Source organism: Pyrus communis, chromosome 6, assembly GCF_963583255.1.
Source record: "Pyrus communis chromosome 6, drPyrComm1.1, whole genome shotgun sequence".
NCBI classification, from domain to species: domain Eukaryota; kingdom Viridiplantae; phylum Streptophyta; class Magnoliopsida; order Rosales; family Rosaceae; genus Pyrus; species Pyrus communis.
The window spans coordinates 13,110,860-13,118,298 of NC_084808.1; the positions used below are offsets into that span (position 1 = coordinate 13,110,860).

A 7,439-nucleotide genomic window follows, 5' to 3' on the forward strand; every position below is an offset into this window, starting at 1 on the left:
GTCCATGGCTACAACATGTTGTGAAATTACTTGGTCAAAATACATTTTTGCAGATATGGGAATCAAGCACGCACATCCTGTCAAATTGTATTGCGACAATCAAGCTACCCTACACATTGCTTCAAATCCAGTTTTCATGAGAGAACAAAACATATAGAAATTGATTGTCATTTGATTCGAGAGAAGATTCAAGAAGACATGATCAAAACAGCTGATATTTTTACTTAAGCCTTCAATTCTTCTCAATTTTCGACTTTACTCGACAAGGGAGTCATTAACATACATTCCAACTTGAGGAGATCATTGAGAAGAGGAGTAATGTCAGGTGAAGATTTGATGTCCTATTCTCCGTGTATCATGCTTAACTGAATGTACAGATTATATTTTATTTTTGTAGCCATGCAAACAAGGCAACTATTTTTTCCTAGGCTTACATATACGATTATGTTTTCCCTATTCCTGCATAAAAGAAACTGTGTATGAGTATGTAAAGATCATCAAAAGTTTATCAAATAATCAAGTTTCGGTAGAGTCTCCACTCTTCAGCGAATGGTGGAATGGCAGTGGCAACAACCTCATCATCCAATTCCACAACCCACACGAATGGCTACACTTTCCCCGCTCTCATATTCATCACCAGATCTTCCTCTTCACCGTTTTCGTCTTCTCCAAACGAGCTCTCGAGCCTTCTCTCTTTCTCTCCAAAGATCTCCTTCCCAAAATCCCCTGCTTTTCTTCTTCCACGCTTACCAGTTCCCACATCTCTGTCCTCTCCACAACCCCACAAAAGGTAGCTGTGGTCCCACCAACCCTTCAACCCGTTTCGTTCAATTCAGAAACTGATGAGCCGACGGAGTCTAATGACGAAACTGAGTGAGACCCAGGTCATGGAAATGTGAACGCATTTGGTGAAATGGGTGAAATTGGGTGTGATTTGTGTTTGGGTTAATATTTAAATATTGGGCCTCATGATAAGGAGGCTCAAGGATGCCAAAGCAAATGGGAACTTGCCCGAAGTCCAGTTGACAGGCTTGAAGCAAAGTGAAGTTGTCTCAACCGCATCATAGGCCATGTGTTTATGATTGAAGTAATGGGTGACAGAGACCAACTCACTACCAACCAAAAAGCCCTTTTTGATGGCTACATGCACTTCATCTCCAAAGTTGCTTTCCCCACCTTTAGTTCCTCTAAAGACCGCACAATTTTCAACCTTCGAAACAAAATTCTCCACCTCTACGTCCTAACCGGCGCCATCATCGATCTTCTGCCCCATTGCCCACCTTTTTTAGGGCATTTTCGAAGGCACTAAAAAGGGAGGCACTAAAAAGGGGATAAAGAAGGCATCATCGACACTCATACGCGTTTCTGTTCCGGTTTTCTACAATTCCAGGAGGATTTTCACCATTGTGGAGTGGATGAAGAGTGAGTTTTCCATAAAGTATGAGGAATATGGTAGATCTGCAAAAAGATTGTATGCTCAGGGAGGGCTTGCTATTGCTAATATGGAAGAATTATGATTATCATGTTTCAGTAGGTTTATCAAATCGAGAAAAATCTATGCATAATTAGCAAAATATTTGTCATAGCCAGACCACCAAACAATGAAATTCCAAACATAGAAGGAGAGTCATAGGAAGGAATAGAATCCAAGTCACATTGCCCCACCTCTGACCTAACCTTTCCGATCTCCTTGTTGATTGCTGTCATTGCCAACGACACCCGTCCATCTTCTTCCTCCATCACAAAAAAATAAAAATTTGGCATCGTTTCAAGAAAGTACAGGAGCGGCCACCATTAATGATGGATTAGTTCAAGGCATGGAAGTTGCAGACCTTATCAGGAGGCTACGAATCAATGCAGTACTACTCCTTTCTTGTTTGCATGCTTGCAGGATTTCTTCCCCTTTAATTTTATTTTTAATTTCTTCTAGATTTTTTATGCCTTGTCTTTATATTTTTTTCTTTAATGTTAGTTAAAATCCACATAAGCATATATGTCATTATTGAATAAATAAGGGTCATTGGATGTCCTGTGATCTAAAGGCTTAAAAAGAGCATAAAAATACTTGTCAAAATGTTTAGGTAATATTTGGGTGGGATGGGTAGTCTTAGAGAAAGAGAAACAAGGATAAATCTCACGGCTTTTTTTTTTTTTTTTTTTTTAAAAAAAAGAATAATATAACACTAAAAATTAATAAAAATAAAAGTTTTTTTTATACAGGCCAATCTTGAGAATATTCAGAAAAATAATAAAAAAAAAATCCTTATCTATATATATCTCCCTTTAAGGAAGGGATCCCCATTTGTTTTTTTTTAAATGAGGATTAGTTGTAGAACCCACTCCATATTAAACTTTAACGATCCGAACGTCTATGTTGTAAGCCTCAATTCATAGATCATCCTTACAAAAATTCAATTCAATCTAAAACCATTTGCCTATTTAATAATCACAATGAAATTTCATCGTTTTTTATAAAACAAAGCATTTGTCAATTTCTTAGAACTCAATTAGATGTCTCAAATATTTCCGATTTGGCTAATATTTTATAAGGATGATCTATGAGGTGCAACTTGACAAATGAACGATTCAGATCGTGAAAGTTCAATGTTGTGTGGGCCCCACAATTAATCCCCATTTTTAAAAGAAAATGGGGATCCCTTTCCTTAAAGACTTCCTATATCTAGTAAATAAGAAAAAAAATTATTAAAAACAAAATGTGAAGACAAAGCACTGTTCTAAAAATCCACGCCTAGTGTTGCCTAAGTGTTAGGTGGCTGGCAACCGCTACAATTAATCTCTAAGTGTTTGAAGATTAATAAAGGGCACTTAGACCTGCTCAGGCGTTTGTCTAACTTGCCTAGACTCACCTAAGCACCTACCTAGGTCGCAACTCTCAATTACACAGAAAATTTGATTACTTTTATTTTGCATTTTTTTTAATAAATATAAGAGACTCATTGAATACTTGGATGAACACTTATTATATATGTTTATTCCCCATTCTTTCAACATATTCTAATACTTTATAATTATATGTCATTTTATTTTGTAATGTATGTACCCCAATACAATTATGTATTCTTTTAAGTATAAAAAGACATTTATTTATTCAATATAATAATTTTACTTAAATCCACCTAGTTTGCCTAGGCCTCGCCTAGGAGCCTAGGAGCTAGACCCCAGTCCGTCACCTACGTGCTAGGCCTCTCAGCCCGTCTTCCAGCTAGCACCTAGAGTCTTTTAGAACCTTGAGAGAAATGAGATAGTGTGGTAATAAATGTCACTAAAGTAGGGTTAGTTTTAAAAAAAATACTAAAAATAAAAAAGTGAAGATAGTGGGGTAATAAATGTTAGTAAAGTAGGGTCAGTTTAAGCTTTAAAAAGAAAAAAAGAAAAGAAAAAACAAACTCAACCTAAACCAACCTAGCCGTCTTCTTCATCTTCTTTATCTCCTTTGCTGGTTTTCATGGTCTGCAACTCAAAAATTCCAGGTTTCTGCAACTTAAAAAAGGAAAAGAGATGTCCAGTCGATGCCTTAAGCGCGCCTCAGTTGCCCATGTGTTCTCCGATGAAGATTAGGCGAGTATTTCTTCGACTCTCTCAAAACAAAAGCAAAAATGTTGCAGCGCTGCCCCCAAAAACCCCTAGGCGCACCTTGGAGCGAGTTTTTTTAAAACACTTGCCAGTGATAGAATATGAATTTTGGAATCCCATTAAGTAATTTTTTTTTTTTAACTGCATGAAATTGTACTTCGTGACATTATAAATAATTCTCTAAAATTAGGCACATCATATAAATCAAGGGAATCATGGGATGTGATAGGATCATAGGAGGTAGTTAAAGCTAGAACCGCTCTTCAAAGACATGATCCCTTGGACAGCATGTTGAGTTTGGTGAAACGGTGCAACGAATTGAAATTGGAACCTGATCAGGATCTGATTAGAGTGGTGAACTGGATCAGGATCTGATTACATAGAGGTGATTTTAAAGAGTTGTGGTGATCTGATTACAGAGGTGATGCCCATGGATGGCAACTGGTGGTTTGACTGCGCGGACGAGGGATGTGATGTGAGGTGATCGGGACATTTTGGTAGGGGCTAGTTATCTATATAGTTTTAAGAAATCTTAAGTTTTCTAAGTTTCCCTTTATCGAGATCTTCCTTGTACAGCCAGTGATGAATGATGCACATCTATCCTTGTACGGATTTGAAGGATTGAAACATCTCCTTGCCAAAAATGAGCCATGCCATATATTTTAACTGCCATGGAAAATATTGACCAGTACATACAATTTATAAGGCTGAAAATTGGATATTTTTGCAATGTGTAGTTTACGGATTATATTTACAAATTGAACTTTCAGATGATGTTATGGGAAATCGATTACAAATGGTGTCTAGAGATATCATGATTGCTCAGTTTGGTTCGTTCAATTCTGCAGTGTCGTTTGGCCCCCTGACTACAACTTTAGAGAGAGTGATGTTTTGCGTAGTCCTCAAGTTTTTTGTGCTACTGGTCTACGTCCAGCCTCAGTGCAATGTAACTAGCCAGTTCCACTTCCAGCCTTATTTCAATGTAATCTTTGTAACATGCTCACCGAAACAATATCGAGATTTCCTAATATCTATTTATTTCAGAATTTGAATAATTATCATAGCCTCTCATTTAACTTTGGTTGTATTTGTCTCCTTGTTAATGAAAATTTATCAATTTGTTCGAGATACATTTTGTTTCTACACTCACTATCACTCATAGGTTTAATGCAACAGATAGCTTGGTGAGACTACGAGGTAAAAGGTTGATGCTGGTAGGAGATTCCATCAGTCGGGACCAGTTCGAGTCAATCCTTTGCCTCCTCTGTGAAGGCTTGCATAAAAAGAGCAGAAAGCGTGAAATTTATGGTCACAAATTAAGTAAGGGAAAAGGCTGCTTTGTTTTCAAATTCGAGGTAATTTAGATCCTTGTGCCCCTAATTTTCCATTTCCTGAAACACATTTATAGTTTGCACTTGAGGAAGTTTTTACTTGATAACTTGTTGCTTTCTCAAGCATAGATTATTTTGTATACTTGCAAGCTTCCCCATTAGCTATTTGGATAGGTTCAAATGTATAATTCATGTTACTTACAAGTTAGAACTACTTTTCACTGAACATGCTAAATCTATGTATGTGCATGTGCGGGCATGTTCACACTTGCATCCGTGCGCGTGTTTGATAATTCTAAATTGGCTTCTACCACGTTTGATTGAAAGCTTACCTTCTGGAACACAACTTGTCACAGACACTCCATATTTGGTTTAAGGATTGACATCACAATATTTGATTCTGGCTGAAATTATCTAAATTAAATCCAATCTTCCCTTATTCAGCATGCAGAATTACATCATAGTCGTTTTTAGGTCAACTTAGTTTTGTGGAGTCAATGGATCAATGGGTAGTTAGTGATTGTGAGGGTACGTATCTGATAATCTTGAACAGGACTATGACTGTACGTAGAGTATATGAGGTCACATTTCCTCGTGAACGAAGGAGTCCGCATTAATGCTCAAGGGAGTTCTAGTCCAACTCTTTCTATAGATCAAATTGACAATACAGCTGAACGTTGGAAGAGGGCTGATATTCTTGTCTTTAACACTGGCCATTGGTGGGACTAATGGAAAAACTATTCGAGGATATGCCTGCAAGCTTTTCTCATATTTACCTGATATAACGTAGTTTCTTGCATTTGTTCTGCAAATTGGAATATAGTTTTTTTGTGGTTCATTCAGGGGTGTTAACCACTTTGGTTTGTTTTGGGTGTTTCTTCCTTTTTAAATTTTTTTTTTGTGTGATTGAAAACATAAGATCATCCATATCATATCCTTGCATTTCTTACCAACAAATTTACTTGGTTGGCTTATATAGATGAGACGTAGTCTGGTTGAGCGTGCATAAACTCTTAGGCCATTTTTACTTTTGTAATATGACAGTTAATTTCTCACAGGAAAAACTACTATAAAGAGGGAGATTATCTTTATCCAAAGCTTGATGCAGCTGAGGCCTATAGAAGGGCTATGAGGACATGGGCAAACTGGATTGACCATAATATTAATCCATCAAAGCTGGTGGTCTTCTATCGTGGCTACTCTTCTGTCCATTTCGGTTATATTCAACTACTTAATCCTTTCATCTTTCAGTTTTTGTTCAGTTCATATGAGACGACTAGCAGAAAGTATTTTTATGTAATTTGCATTTCTGGTCAAAATTCCAACAAAAAAGGTAAAAGATGAATCCGGGTTTTTTTGTCAAATATTTTTTGAGAAAATTGTAGAAATGATCTTTTAATTTTAACCCAATTAGTGCAATAGTCCATCAACTAAAAATCTATGATCATTGTTCCCCTAATTCATCAAAACATGCAGCTATGGTCTTTTTTGTCAACTCCATCAAAATGAGTCATCTTAGAAGGACTATTGCTACAATTGAGTTAAATTTGAGAGATCATTGCTCTAACTGAAAAGTTGAGAGATCATTGCTCTAACTGAGTTAAAGTTGAGGGACCATTCTTCCAATTGGGTTAAAGTTGAGGGACTATTACTACATTTTTTTCTCATTTAATTTTTTATATTTGCCCCTTGATTTAGCGTCACGTGCGTGGTACATAACTCATTTTGACGGAAGTTCTGACGAAGTTGACGAAAATGACCACAGCTGCATGTTTTGATGAGTCAAGAGACCAATAGTCACGGATTTTTAGTTGAGGAACCATTACTCCAAGTGGATTAAAATTAAGAAACCATTGCTACAATTTCCCTTTTTTTTTTCTTTTTTTTTTTTTTTTTTTTTTTTTTTTTGTTTTTTTGTGGAGTTCTGATGAATGATGGATGATTTAGGTGGTCCCCCGCTTTAAATTGATATAATGACAAACGGAACCAAATTTTGGGATAATTAAACAATTATAACAAATTCTTAAGTACTTAAGAGAAGGAACAATTACTTTGGCATTAATTTAATTTATTATGGCAAGTGTTTGATCAAAAGTTCTACCATGTTCTAGTGAACAGCACACCAGAGCCTACTAGAAACTCCCGTGTTTGATTTATTTCTCTCTTAATTGCAAGCTCTTGAAAGCAGAGGTGGAAATTGGGATTCAGGTGGGGTTTGCAATGGAGAAAAAGAACCAGTCGTAAGTGGAGCCATACTTGATGACTATCCTTTGGAAACGAAGATATAGTGGAGGTACACAATATGCGGATTCCTGTGAGGCTACTGAACGTGACAAGGTTGACCAATTTCCGCAATGATGGCCATCCATCGATCTATGGCAAGAATGCAACCCCTGGAAAAAATGTTTCCGCAAGATCCAAGACTGCAGCCACTGGTGTGTTCCTGGGGTCCCTGATACATGGAACGAGCTCATTTATGCCACTTTTGTTTTACAGCAGACCTACTCAGAGTAA

General features: G+C 36.8%; 1 pseudogene; it reads left to right on the forward strand.

The window, feature by feature from the left end:
- The first annotated feature begins 3,809 nt into the window (after nucleotides 1-3,809).
- On the forward strand, nucleotides 3,810-7,439 carry LOC137736060 (protein trichome birefringence-like 5; annotated as a pseudogene).